The 14,723-nt window shown below is 58.4% G+C and overlaps 1 long non-coding RNA gene across 1 annotated transcript; it reads right to left on the bottom strand.

Moving 5' to 3' along the window:
- Window positions 1-9,153: 9,153 nt before the first annotated feature.
- On the bottom strand, window positions 9,154-11,116 carry LOC117797241. Its single transcript, XR_004622177.1, has 2 exons — window positions 10,919-11,116; window positions 9,154-9,373 (listed from the first exon to the last, which is right to left on the bottom strand). It is a non-coding gene; the product is annotated as an uncharacterized LOC117797241 (long non-coding RNA).
- Window positions 11,117-14,723: the final 3,607 nt, after the last annotated feature.

A 14,723-nucleotide genomic window follows, 5' to 3' on the forward strand; every position in this document is an offset into this window, starting at 1 on the left:
CCTGAGGGGGAGGGGTATCGGGGGGGGACCGAGCTGCACCCCCTCTCGGCGCCCGACCCGCTAGCTGCGCCAGCCACCGTTCCGCTCCGCGCCAGAATGCCGCCCGCCGCCCGCCGAGCTGCCTTATATATGCGCCCCGAGCTCGGGGCGGGGCCGGACATTTAAATGAGCGCCCAATCGAGGAGCAGAGGCGGGCTCAGGTCCGGGGCCCCACTGGCGCAGTGGGCGACGCTGGCGGTGTGGTACCCCCCAGCCCACTCGCCTACCCCGGACGGGTGGGGTCCAACGTGGAAAGGGGAGAGGCGGGTCGTTCAGCGAGCTGGGCAGAGCGCGGCTCCTTGAGGAAAGGGAGCAACCATTCCCTCCTCTCACCGCCCACCCCCAGTGTGGACGCCCCAGCACCTGGAGTGGCCCCCAACGCCTTGGTTCTGCACTGACAGCCGCTGTCAATCTCCCCCTAGAACTCTTCGAAGGGCTCACATGCCCAGACTCGTCAGAGGGCTGGTCCTGAGTTATGCTCCGGAGAATGTGGTCATAGAAGCCGCAGGGCCCCGCGCTGGGTCTGCGCCCCCTCAGGCCCGGAGACCCGTCACAGGTCCCACCCACATCCCTGCCTGCCTGCCCCGGTCAGCCTGGGGGGTCTGGCCCGCCGCGGAGTCACTCTGGTCAGACTGGTGAGGCCCGCCCCTCCTCTCTCCTCCCAGCCCCTTGGCAGCCAGTCCCACGGAGCCCCCACAGACCAGTTCACCCTTGGTCCCTCCTGCCCCCAGCCTGGACCCGTTACAAAGCCCGGGCTAGGGCGGTCCTGTGACCTTGAAGGGCTTCTCCACCCCCCATGTGAAAGCTGAAGAGTCTGAGGCTCAGAGACGTTGACATAACCTGCCTGACTTGCCAGATGCTCTCCCCTCACATCTGCTCCCCCACATCAGGGCTCCCCAAGCAGGCAGAGGAACTCCAGGAGGGAATTCAACAAAACTTCAAACATTCCAGTGGAGGGGTGGGACATCACCAAGGCTCCTGGGACAGCCCCTTGAAGACAGCCCCCAGGGCTGCCCAGCCCAGCCTCCAGCCCCGCCTGAGAGTCAGGGAGCCTGGAGGCAGCAGCAGAGAGCCCGTGGCTGGAGACCCTCCAACTCCAGTCCTCTGCCACTTCCCCTTCCCCTGGTATGGACAGGTCTGTGGGAACCCCCGAGTCCTGACTGGCCCCGGATGTGTGTGTCCGGTTGCCTTCCCTCAGCCCCCAGGAGGAAGGGGATGGGGGCTGGAGGAAGGAAAGTGTTGCAAAAGCAAGGCTGTGTCCTGGACAGCTCAGCACGTCCCTCCCTCCCTCCTTCCCTCCTACGGGTAAGGCCTCCTGGGAGGCCTGAGGCTGTGAGGTGTGGAGACACCCCAGGGCCTGAGAAATCAGGAACTCCCCACAGATCTGACCACAGAGGGGCGGAGGAGGGCTGAGGTGGCATCTACATTCAGCCCTCACCCCTGTTGCCTCCAGCCTCACCCCTACTCTGAAGCTACAGAAGACTCGCAGCTTCATTAACACTCGGCCGCCCCCACCCTCATTTTCCAGACTGGGACCCTGAAGTTCGGAAAGGGAAAGGGACACGTCCAAGGGCACACAGCAGATACCAGTAACTGAGGGCGAGAGGGGGTTTTGGAAAGACCTACTAAAATAAGGTGGGGGCAGTGAGGAAGCCCCTGGAAAAATTCTCCATTGCGATCTGGGACTGCCTGGTCAGAGTGGGAGGGGAGAAGAACCAGCTTTGGAGGAAGAGGGGCACCACGCCCCACCGCTGCTCACTGACAGAACGGTGCCTTCACCCGCTGCCACTGAGGGATGGACTTGGTGACCTGCATCTCTGTCTCGACCACAATAGGGAGCCCACAATGCTGCCAGGCGCTGCCCGCACCGGCTGGCAGGGCTCAGATGGAGGGTGTGCAAGAACTGGAGGGGTTGGGGTCAGAGGTTAAGAGCAGATCCCAAGCGTCCGGACTTCCAGGCTCTGCACTGAGGGGCTGACAGGCAAATCCCAGGAGGAGAGAGGAACATCAGGACCCTGAGTTTCCAGAGCCCCAGAGGGAGCCTGGGCCACGGGGGAGCCCTGCCTCTCCCACCAGACATTGCTGGAGGCTGGGGAAGGGTCGCCTGGGAGCCCAGTCCCTCAGTAAATCCAGGTCCCAGCAGAATCTGGCTTCTGGAAGAGGCAAGAGGCTTCGGATGCTGTGGGAGTGAGAGGGGTGGTACAACAGCCCCCACGGCCTCCTCCGTCCACGCTGTGGCTCCTTCCTCCCCAGCTGCTGCCAGGCCAGACAATGCGCCCATTGTTCTGTGTCTCCAGGGGCCTGTGTGCAACTGTGTGTGTCTGTTTCTCTCTGTGTGACTCTGTATTGCTCCGTATCTGTCCGTGTGTGAGAGACTTTGTGACTCTGTGTGTGTGTATGTGTGTGTGTGACCAGGTGTGCATGTTTGTGGTTGTGAGTTTGCATCTTTGTTTAGCTGTGTGTGTTCAGGGTGAGAGAGAGAGGCTTGGTGCTCCGGGCACCTCTGAGATTTTCTGGGTGTGTGCCTGCCTGTCCTTGAGATTGTGTGTTTTGACTGTGTCGCCTGTGATTGGGTGTATGCGTGTGTGTGTCTGCGTGAGAGAATATCTATGAGTGTGTGGACAAACAAGTAGTTATTTGGTGTTTGTGGGAGTGTTGGCTATGTGTGCCTCAGTGGGTCACTGAGGCTGTGATGGTCAGAACCTGGGCTGTTGCCAGGACAGAGTGGCAAGGAAAGGAGGATGGGAAGGACAAGGTTACTCTGGGATGGATGGGGGAAGGGCAGCTGTAGAGACTAGAACCCCCATGTTTTCACACAGCCCCCCCTGTCTGTCCCAGGCCTCCGGTGAGGCGTCAGCCCCTGGCCCCGGCCTGAGATGCTCCTAGCCTCCCTGGGTGGAAGGGAATAAGTTTCCTTGGCAGGAAGCCCAGGACCTCAGGAAAGCCATGGGGTGGGGCAGATGGTGGGGGGAAGGCAGAAGAGAACGTGGCCCCCATAAAGGAGGTTTGTGTGCACTTCGAGGTCTCCGAGGGGGCCCTGTGGTAGGGATGAGATTAGATACCAGGTGAGCGGTGAGAGGGCAATAGCTCATCAGAGATGGGGCTGGGCCTTCCTCGCAAAGGGACCAGCACGTGCACAGGCCTGGAGAGGGGGAGAGACATCAGAGGATGGCTAGGTCCCAATGGAGACCTCAGGTATGGTGACTCGGCATGGCCTGGCTCCCAGCCCCAGCCACCCCATCTCCTTCTGGGGAGCGTCAGCTGGACCAAGAGACCTTAGTTTTGGCCCCAGTCTGGCCTCCTGCTCTGTAACAGTGAGCTAGTCCTCTCTCCTGGGGCCTCAGTTTGCTGGTCTGTCTAGTGACCATGGGCTCCATGATTCATATTCACGAAGACGAGAGTTCCTCCTTCTGCTCACAAGTGGCAGAGCACCAGCTGTGAGTCATGCGGGGCCCCTGCCCGCAGGGGTTTCCCATCTAGGGGGAGAGACTGGCAGTGCCTTAAGGGGAGAAGATGAGCCAGATGGGGGTCAGCTAAGGGCCCTGTAGGCTGCACGAAGGAGGGGCACATGCACGGGCCAGGGATGGAGGAAAAGTTTAGAACAGGATGAAGTGGGAACAGCAAACGGGCTGTGTGAGGGCGGAGGTGGAGGGACAGGCCTAATCTGGAGCAAGGTTTGGAGACAGGATCCCTAGGACTCCGTGCCTGGCTGGTACAGGGTTGGAAGGGTGTTGGGAGAAGGGAGAGACCATGTTGTTGCCCACATTTCTTTTGTGGGTGACAGCTGGCCAAGGATCCATGGACTGAGACAGGAAAACGGAGGGAAAGAGAATTTGGAGATGGGGGGGCGGGGCTTGCTGAATTGAGCCTTGTTGAATCTGAGGTGCCCAGGGAACATTCCAGAGCACATCCAGGAGGCAGCGCATAGACATGCCATCAGATCGTGTTTCCTGAGCCAAAGGCCAGGGCTTAAAATCTGGCTAGTGACCTCACAGGGACAACAGACCATAGGTTTTAAGTCAGAAGTGACCCCAGGAAATCTGGGCCTCTGGATGCTGCTAGCTGAAGGGAAGGGGAGCCAACTTGTGCGTGAGTTCACCCAGGAAGGCCCCGGGCAGTGAGGAGTGCTACCATTGGAGGGGCAGGCAGCAGGCAGGGACCCCGGGAAGGAGTCTGGGAGGGAGCCAGCAGAGAGTGGGAGGAAAAACCCCAGAGCACAGAATCATAGAGATCCTTGACCACTGGGGAGAGTTCTGAAAAGGCAGGAATGACCACTGACAACAATAATCATAGTTGCTAGCGTTGCTTACACGCCGATCGTATGCCAAGCCCTGTGCCAACTGCTTTCCATACCTTATCTCGTGACCTGCTGAGATGTGTCCCCTCATTGTTCCCGTTTATGGAGGAGGAAACAAGCCCAGTGGGGCGGAGTGTTTCTGCAAGCAGAAGAGGTGGAGGTCAGAACTAGCTGAAAGTGGTTTTCGGGATCTCAGGGGAGCAGAGCAGTGCTAGGTTTGGCCAGAGGCATTCGCAAACGCTCGATGAGTTGTGAGGAGTACGGAGAGTGTCAGCAGGGAGAGGCCAGGCGGCCACGGGCTTGGGACCCCAGGGACTCGACCCCCCAGCATCCTTGGTACATCGGGTTCTGGTTTAGTTGTCAGCAGCCCCCAGGTCCACAGCCTCCCTGCCAGTCATGGGCCTTGAACCTGGGGCTGGATCCTGGGGCATGTTAGGGGCTCTTCGCTAGGACCCACCATCCAAACGGTCACCAAATCACAGGAATTCCGTAGGTTCCTTTTCAAAATTTTAGGCCAGTCAGCCCTCCTGTTTCTTCCTTCCCTTCCCTCTTCCCTTGGTCTCTGTGAATGAGCATGTGCGTGTGTGTGCACGCGTGCGTGCGTGGGGGTGGGGTGGGGTGGTTGTGTAACCTGGCCAGGGCCCAGTCACTAACAGAGCTGTCTCTCTGGGGCTCAATTTCCCCAATAGCCAAGAGGTGTGTCATCGGCTCACCTGCCTATCTCCCCCAGGCTCGATGAGGTCACCAGAAATTCAACCCGTGTGCCCTGGGCTGCCCGAGCCTCTCCCTTCCCCCTTCCCTCCCCTCTTCCCAACTTTCAGTTTCTGTTCAGATCCTGGGTGCCACTGGGGAAGAGGCGGCCAAATGGGTGGAACGTGGATTGCTTACAACTTTCCAACCCAAAATCCCCCCCTCGGGGGCAGTCCCTTTAAAAGGGAAACAGAAACCCTGTCCGAGTCCAGTCCCCAGTCCCACCCCTTCCTCTCCACACTGCTCGGACCCCTCACTTCTCCCATTCATACTCTTCTTCCAAATGATCTGGACCCACCTTGCAGCTTTGTGGCCCCCCCCCACCAGGCCTCCCAATGTGCACCCCGTGAAACGAGGACTCTGGCTGCCACTTGAGGCTGTGGCAAGGGCTCAGCGAGGTGTTTTTGTGTTGAGGCCATCGTGGTGACGAGGCATCCTGTCCTAGCTGTGTGGCTGTAGGCCCTCTCTGAGCCTCAGTGTCCTCCCCTGTAAAGTAGGAAGATAACAGCCAGGTCTGGGGCTGATTGTGAGGTAAATGAGCGGGTGCCAGCAAGTGAAGCCCTTCCCCCCATCACCTGAGGCGCAGAGCACATGGGGAGTAGCCAGCGACATTCCCGCATGCGACCCAGTGACATGCTGGGCAAGAACGTGGCACAAACTTGGCACTCAACGGTGTGCCCACTCCTTTCCCGGCCTGGGGGGAGGAGGCAGGAGGCCAGGAGCTCCCTGAGACGACCTTGCGCCCCCTCCCTCAACTCTCTTCTGGGGCGGGTGGTGGAGGGACTGACCGGGCTGTTCTCAGGATGCTGAATTATTCAGGGGGAAATTTATTTGGCTCAATCAATTCCTTACACGGTAAAGGGGTCTCTCTCTCCCCAGAACCCTGAGGATTCTCACTTCAGAAGTGCAACCCCAGAAGTGTCCCACTGGGACACTCCTCTTGGTGACTTTTCCTAGAAAGACATGCTAGGAAGCCCCCTGCCCCAATACATCTGTCTGTCCCCTCCTAGCCTCTCCTCAAATTCTCCTTCCCTCCTGTCTGCACAGGGGCGGCCTGGTATCCTGGTGACTCTCCCTGAGCGCTCCAGGTTTTGCCTCAGAACAAGTTTGCGTCCTCATCTCCCCTCTTTCTCCCGGCCTCACTGAACTTTGACTATGGGCTTTTCAGTGCCTCAGAGTGTTGAGCTTCTTCCGCCTGCCTCAGGGCCTTTGAACAAGCTGATCCCTCTGCCTAAATGCCTCTCTCCACTTCTCTACTTGCTGAATTTCTACTCTTCTCTCTCTTTCTCTCTCTCTCTCTCTTTTTTTTGAGACTTTATTTATTTGAGACAGAGAGAGAGAGAGAGCACGAGGCGGGGAGGGGGCAGTGGGGGACAAGCAGATTCCCCTCTGAGCAGGGAGCCAGATGCAGGGGTTGATGCGGGGCTTAACTGACTGAGCCACCCAGGCACCCCTCTATTCCTCTCTTAAAACCCGGATCAAACCACTCCTGAGGACTTCCAGGTTCCACAGGAGGAATAGAGGCTCTCCCCACCACATGGTCCATACGTCTGAGCTTAGGGCTCCCACTGCTCTGTTGCCCAAGCCAGGAACCCGACAACCGCCCCCCTCAGCTCATCATCCCCTCTCCTCCTCCTTCTCACCTGTGCCCAGGGCCTGCAGCACAGCCGCCTTCTCGCTGTCTTCTGCCCCACGTCCCGCCTCTCCAGCTGCCCTCCTCTGCCTTGGGGTCACTTTCCAATAGAGGGTGCTCAATAAATATTTATTGGCTGATGGAGTAAATGCGCCAAGGAAGGCACGAAGGAGTGAAAGGAATGTCAAATCGAACACGTCCCCTTGGCTTTAAACCCTGCTGTGGCTCTCCACTGCCCTCGGAGCGTCTGCGCCTTAGGTCTTCATCATCTGGGGCCTATGCGCACTCCAGACTGGCCACCGAGCTCCAACTGCGCTCTCCCTCCTGCCCGCACGCAGGCAGTCCCTCTACCCGGATGGTCCCTCCCTGCTGGGTTGTTGCAGTCACCCAGGCAAGACACGATGGGGACGATGGGGACGTGACCTCAGATACAGAGCGGCAGCCCACACTGGCACCCCCAGAGCTGGGCCTGTCCCCAGGGCGGGGGCTTCCCGGCCTAGCTTTGGAGTTAACGTTTGACACGCCTGTTAGAGTCCGCGTGGAGACATCAGGCTCGCAGTTAATGGGGCGTGAGCCTGGACTTAAGAGTGTGGGGTGTCCCAGATTTGAAGGGGACTGGATGGAATTCACCAGAGGAGTGGCTCGAGAAGACAGCTCCAGGGGCCTCACCGACACTTCGAGTCTGGGAGGGGAGCTAGCAGGGGCCTTCAGCTGATGGTCAGTGAGAAAGGAGGAGGTCCAGGGGTGTCCCGAAGGCTGAGGGAAGCCATGGTTTCCAGAAGCAATGAGGGACCCACCATGTCAAACGGAGCTGAAGGGGGGAAGAAGATAGAGGGCGGTGTTCAGGGGGCAGAAGAGGCGGGACTTAGGGAAGAACTAAGGACTAGAGGGAGGGAGTACGTGGTGGGGAGGCTGAGCATGGTGCCCAGGGAGGGTCCAGCGTGGGCAAATGGGGGGAAGGAGGTGCCAAGCCGCACACGGAAGCCTAGACGAGGAGCAGTGGGTACGCATGGAAACGGAGAGGTCTTTTTGGGACAAGCTGAGGTGACGGGACTTTGGGATGTCATTAGGATCAATGCATCTGGAGAGCAACACCTCTCTCTCTTTCTCTGTGTGTGTGTGTGACAGAAAGTCTATAGAAATCTGTCTCTAGCCTAGATCTCTCCAGGACTCCAGCTCCCCTTGGAGATCACCCTGGACGACCCACAAGGACACGAAAACACAGGAAAACAGGCCCCGGTGGACTCGAGGGGACAGAGTTGTTGGTGAGAAAACCAGGGAAAGACTTGTCCAGATGAAAGCGAGAGTGGCCGGAACTAGGTGAGGCCAGAGGGCAGAGGAGGAGAAGACAACGTCCAGAGACGTTCAGGGAGCAGAGAGCACCAGAGACAGGGACTGGGTCCCGTGTGGAGGGAGAGGGGCTGGAGGTGGAAGGGAGATGGTTCTAGGAGTCTGCTCCTGTGGGAAGCTAGAGTGGGGCTGCCTGTCGTTACCTGTTGATGGGACTGAGGCCCCCACAAAGGGCATGGGATGAGTCCTACATGGGCCTCACGGGAGGGGGAAGGGGGCTGCTGTCGACCACTGGATGGATGGTTAGGGTAGCAGCCCAAAGACTCCCCCGTCCAGCCATCAGCACCCTCTGCCAGACCTTGGCAGGAGACCTTGGGCAGGATCCACTCCTGGCCTCAGCCCCAGGTAGAAGCTGGGAGAGAGTGTAAGGGGGAAGCACAGGGACAGGTGCCCTGAGGCCTTGGACCTGGCTGAGGGCCAGAGACTACTCACTGCCCACCATCCCCAAAAGGGCTCTAGGCCTGGAGATGCCATGAGGGGACCATGTCCCTCCCTTGCTTTAAATCTGTCCACGGTTCTCAACCTCCTCCTGGAGAATGTCCAGCCCCTTGTTTTGGCGTTCAAGGTCTTTGAAGCTCCAGGCCCAGTTAGCCTCCTTCTAGGCAGAGCCCCCTGGCTGCCAGTCTCAACAGCTCCCTCAGTGGGGTGACCATTTCAGCCTGTAAATGACCGAAACTTTCTCCGTGCTGCCCATTCTGCTGGAGTGCTATTCGCTGTGTATGCCTACCCAGTGCCTGCCCACCCACTGAGATTAAGCACAAGGAACCCCTCCTGAAGTCCTCCCTGACCTACCAGAGGACTCACTGTGCCCCAAACAAACTAATGTCACCTCCCCCCGCCCCGGGGCACTTTACTGAGCTGGCCTATGTCTGTTTTTCTCTTGCTATGGCACTGTGGGAGCCTGGAGAGCAGGAGCCAGGTCGGGTTCCTCCATTCTTCCCCACTGAGGGGGCTCGGGGTGGGGTGGGGGCAGAGATGGGGGCAGTGGAAGGGTCAGGAGTGACGGCAGATGCCCTCCAGCCCTGCGGGTTCAGTCTAACTCAGTGTGTGTGAATGGGGAGAATTGAAATGATCACCCCCAAAGTAGAGAGAGCCAGAGAGAGGCAAAAACTGCTTTATTGGGGCAGTGAAGGGCAGAAACGTGGAGATCCCAGGGGAGGGGGCAAAGGTAGAGCATCTTCACCCACAGAGAGGGACACCGGATTTTGCAGTGCTCCCAGGACATCTTCCTGCTCACCCTGGCTTGGTGCGAGTCAGCCTCGGGACCGTCACGCGATGAGCCTGAAGCCTGTCGCCCCAGATCCCTGGAAGGCAGACACTTATGACAGGCCTCTGGAACCCTGGGGCAGAGGGCATGTAGCTGGGCACCCCACACTGCCTGGGGTCACATGCAGCTCTGCCACCAACTAGCTGGGTGTCCTTGGGCAAGTCACATAATGGCTCGGAGCCTCAGTCTCCTCCTCTGAGGATACTGGAAATAACAGCGGTACCCACCTCGTAGGTGTGTGATAAGTCTTAAAAAAGAAAATGCACGCAAAGTGTTAGCACACTACCTGGCAGAGAGTAAATGAGCAATACATATTAGTTGTTACGATTATTACTATTTTGCCATATCTGGGGCTGCAGGGGGATTATCCCTCCCACTCTGTCAGGTCTTTACTGGGCTCGCTCTCCAGGCAGGACTCCTCTGCCTGCAAGGCAGAATGAGAGGAAGGACTGTGGTTAGATAGCATGAAGGACTTCCTGCCCGGCTACACGATGCTACCCTGGGAAGGAGCCAGAAGTCGTGGGACTGAAGCCGCTGGGGAGAGGCCCTGCTTCCAGGAGAATGGGCAGGCCAGGCTAGTGAGGCCAGAGTAGGCTGAGGGCTGAATCAGCTCAGTAGTGACCTCACTTCCAGAGACCCTGGAGGGGCCCTGTTTAAACCTGCCTTTCGATTCCCAAGATCACAGAGATGACACAGAAACAGAGACACAGCAGCAGGGATACTCCAGGGCAGACAGGCAGAAGCAAGGGGCCACACACACGACACAGGCTGTTCCCTCCACTCAGAACACTCTTGCCAGGGTCTGGAGCAGCTGACCCTTCATCCTTCAAGCCTTGATGGAGAGTTACCTTCTCAGACAGGCCCTAACCAACCCATGCATTCATTCGACATTTACTAAGCCGCGATTATGAGTCCAGGCACTGTTCGAGACTAGACAGCGTCCGTGCTCATTCCAGATAAAGTAGCCTCTGGCCCACCTTGTTCTTCTCAAACCCAGCACACTGTTGATTTCTGACTTCTTTTTATTGTTTCTCTAACCAGAATGTAAGCCCCATGAGGGTAGGGACTTCAATAGTTTGTTTTACCAATGTGAACCCGATGACTCAGAGTATAAACCCGGCACAAACTACAATAGGCCCTTGATAAGTATTTGCTGAATAAATAAATGGACATAGAGATCAGAGATAGCTGGACACCCAGAGAAACAGCACCGTGCTCAGGGGTCGATGCAGACATTCAGAGAAGCACATAGAATGACACTCAGGACTGTGCCTTCAAGGCCACCCGAGCCTTCCTTTCTCAGGTCATTCAGCTTGGTTGCTAGGCAGGAGCCTTGTTTGGAACTCTATTTTACATTATTATTATTATTACTATTATTTTTTAAAAGTAATCTCTATGGCCCACGTGGGGCTCCAACTCAGGACCCTGAGATCAAGAGTTCCATATTCTACCGACAGAGCCCGCCTGGCGCCCCTCTATTTTACTTTTTTAGGTGCCTTCTGATGAACAGAAATGTTAATATAGTCAAATCTGTCAACCTTGTAAAAACTGTGGTGGTCAGAGAAAGGAAGGGATGAATTACCCCGCAGAGTCCCACGGCCGGTCGGAGGGGCCCTTCCGACTTCAGCTCAACCCTTCCAGGTCCTGGAGCCTGGGAGGCCCCGGCTGCCGCGGCCCCACCGGGTGTTCACGCCTCGCCCTTCCCCCCACCCTCTCCGCTAGGCCCCGCCTCTGGAACCCCGCCTCCGCCCCATCGGCCGCGCCCTCTTTTGGCCCCGCCTCTCACCGGCTCTCACGGGCGCAGGGGAACTAGATGTCTCTTCCTCTTGCCCAGGAATTGGTAGTTCATATTCTGCCATCGGTGCTTCCATCTGGAGGGAGGGAAAATTGGGCAGACAGGATGGGCAAGGCTCCGCCCCCCACTCCGGGTCTACTCCCATTTTGCCTGGCCCCGCCCCTTCCTCCTGCTCTCAGCGGCCTCAGGTCCCGCCCTAACGACCCAGTTCCGCCCCCTCCTCCCGCTCCCAGGCACCGTCAAGCCCAGCCTATCCAACCCCCGACCGGCCCTGGGCTCTGGGGATCCGCCCGTCGGCCACCAGGCCCCGCCACGCCCCCGCCAGGGCCTCCGCCCCGCCCCGCGCGCTCACGTGAGGCGCGGGCGCGCGCTGTAGCAGCTGGGCCAGCGCGCCGAGGGTACGTCGGCCAGGCTGGTGGTCCCCGGCAGCAGCAGCAGGTTGCGCGTCGGCCAGCGCCAGGCGGCGCCCGGAGGGCGGCGGCGCTGCGGGCTCAGCCAGTAGTCGCCCAGGCTGCGGCGGGAGGCGGGCGCTGGCAAGGCCGGGCCCCGGCAGCCCCAGAAACACAACTCCTGGTCCAGGCGGTGCGGGGGCGTGGCCCGGGGCCGCCTGCGGGGGAGACGGGGCAGCGGTCACCTCGGAGCACGACGGGCGGGGAGAAGGGGGCCGCCTCGGATCCGACGCGTAGGGGCCTGCGTCGAAGTCACTCTTGGTCGAGGGACTCTTTAGAGGGACAGGGAGGGGCACCGGCAGGCTGCATCGGGCCCTCGGCCGGACGCCTCCTCCCCCAGCTGCTGGACCAGGCTCCTTTATCCCGCCGGCGCCCTACCCGGGGACCCCCTTACCGGGACAGAAGAAAATTCACCACGAAGTGGGCAGTCTCGGTGAACAGCATGGCGTCCAGCCCGCCTGGCCCGGCTTCGGCCTCTTAAATACCTGCCGGGAGTGAAGGGGGTGGCCTGAAAGCCCATAGTCCCTCCGGGACGGCCGGTTTTAGCAGGAGGCATCAGCTGGCAGAGCGGGGTGGGGGCAGCACCAGCCCCTCCGGCGGGTGGGGTCTAGTCCGTGGTCTGATTTCACCAGCCGCGTTGGTGGGAGGGGGCCAGGTAACAGATTTCCGAGATCTCCCGAGACACTACCCTCCTCCCTGCCCCCAGGACCAAGGATGGCAAAGGCAGCAAGAGGGGGCCGAGGGCAGTAAGGTCAGCTGCCGGTTAGATAAAGCTTCCCCGTCCCACCCAGGGGCCTCCAGCCTCTGCTTACAGACAGACCCCGTGATGGCATGCTCAGGCAGAACCCGCACCTCAAAAGGTGGCCGGCTCTCAGGCTTACGATCCCCGCACCTCTGCCTCCCAAGGCCCTCTTGCTCCAGGGCACTTTCAAATGTTACAGGCAGAAGGCTCCTCGGCCACCTTTAGCTCAAGAGTTCTTATCTGGAGACATTCTGCGAATGAACTTTTGGGGATCCAGGACCCCCTAAACTGTCTCAAAGTTCCAAATACACATATTTCTGGAAAGAATCTAGAAAGGATCCCTGACAGCATACCCCCCCCCAAAGAAAAAGTTGAAATCTCTTGATCTGGTCTAACACCCTCTTTTGGGAAAAGGGGAAACTGAGGTTTAGAGAGTGGCCGAGAAAAGCCAAAAGTAAACCCCAGGTTTCATACGCCTCTGCCCACCCCTATGGGGGGGTGAGACAACCCCTCTGTGCCCTTGTTCTAAGCAGAGCATGGGGTTCAGGGCTCAGCTCAGGGCTCAGAGCCCAGGCTGGGCCCTGCCCCCCGGCCCCCTGGGGATCCAGAGGAACGTGCTGGCCCAGCTCCCTTTCCCACACTGCCAGTTTGGGCTATTTCCCCCCAGTGACTCACACGGGCTGCTGGGGAGAGTGGGCAGCTGTTCCGAGCCCCCAGGGCCCAATACAGGCCCTGACTTGCCCCCCAATTGTGCAGCCATATTTGGGGATTTAATCTCCTGTTTTCCCTCCTTTGGGAATCTCCCTCCCCTCATCCCTTCCTCTTTTCTCTATCTCCAACCTCTCCCTCCCTATGGCTCCTTCCCAGCAGCAAACAAACAGGCTCTAGTCTTCCCTATCTTTGAATAAGAAGAAAGCTCTCCTTCAACCCCATGTCCTTCTCCCGCTCCCCTTCACAGCCAACATTCTTGAAAGGGCTGTTTCCACTTCCTTGCTCAGCCCCTGCGATCTGGCTTCCTCCCCCACCATTCCGCAGGAACAGCTCTGCTCCTCAAGGTCACCACTGACCTCCTTGTGGCTAAATCCAAGGGATGGTGGTGAGTCTTTATCTGACTTGACCCCTTAGCAGTGGCTGACTTCCATACAAATTCTCCTTCCTCCTTGAAATACTTTTGCGTCCTTGTTTTTCTGGACCCTGTGCACTCTTGATTTTCTCGCCATCGTACTGGCCGCTGCCACATGGCAAATTTCTCATCCTTTGCTCACTGCCTAATCGTGTCCTAAGGAAATCTCATTGGTTCCCATGCCTGGGGTTTCTGCCTCTGTCAGAGACTCACTTCTCTCTTTCAGCCTTCATCTGTCTTCTCTGCCCCACACCTGTCTCCTGGCACCCCTCCCCCAGATGTCCCACCTCACAGGACACATGCCCCACACCTGCACTTCCTCCCACCCACGTTCCCCAGCTTGGCCATTTTCTCAGTTGCCAGAACCAAACATCTGGGTTTTGTTGTAGGATCTTTTCTCTCTTTTCATATTCAAGCAGCTATGAAATCCTGTCCTCTCCAGGACATTTTATTTTTTTAAAAAAGATTATATTTATTTATTTTAGAGAGACAGAGAGAGAGAGAGAGGGAGCCCACGAGTGGGGGGAGGGGCAGAGAGAGAGGGAGAGAGAGAATCTCAAGCAGCCTCTCCCCGAGCATGGAGCCAGACTGACTTGGGGGTCTATCCCACCATCCTGAGATCACGACCTGAGCTGAAGTCAAGAGTCAGCCGCTTTACCAACTGAGCCACCCAGGCGCCCCCAGGACATTTAAAAAATCCCATTGCTTCTCTCCATTTCCACTGCTAATGGATGCCTGGTCCAAGGCCCCCTCGCCTTTCCCCTGGGCCGCAGCAGCCTGTGGGCTTGGCTCCCTGCCGCCACTCTCTATCCCTTATGTGGTCTGTTCCCACAAAGCAGCCAGGGTTGTCTTTCCAGAACATCAGTTCATCCCTCTGTACAGTGTCTTCAGCACCAAGTTCACCCTCGGCACCTACCAGTTCCAGTGCCAGGGACATTTCCTCCCCCCATGTTCTCCCGGGTCACTGCTGCTCCTCTCAGCTCCATTGTCCTTCGGGGGATCGTTCCGGGCCTCCTAGCTGGCTCTGCTCTTCCTTCTCTTTGCAGCACTGGGGACCTCTGCGGACTTATCAAGCATTCACTAGCTAGTCTGATCTGCAGACCTTCTCCCAACTCCTGAGCCTGCCACTCTAGGCTCCTGGGATGCCAGGATGAACCTGCCAGAGGCCCTGTCCTCCGTGAATCCAGAGTGTGGTGGGGGAGGCAGACATTCACCAGGGATCTAGGAATAGCTGAGTGCACACTGGATAAGGAGGTGCTGTGAGAGGGGAAGGACAGG

This window comes from Ailuropoda melanoleuca, chromosome 2 (assembly GCF_002007445.2).
Source record: "Ailuropoda melanoleuca isolate Jingjing chromosome 2, ASM200744v2, whole genome shotgun sequence".
In the NCBI taxonomy this organism is placed as follows: domain Eukaryota; kingdom Metazoa; phylum Chordata; class Mammalia; order Carnivora; family Ursidae; genus Ailuropoda; species Ailuropoda melanoleuca.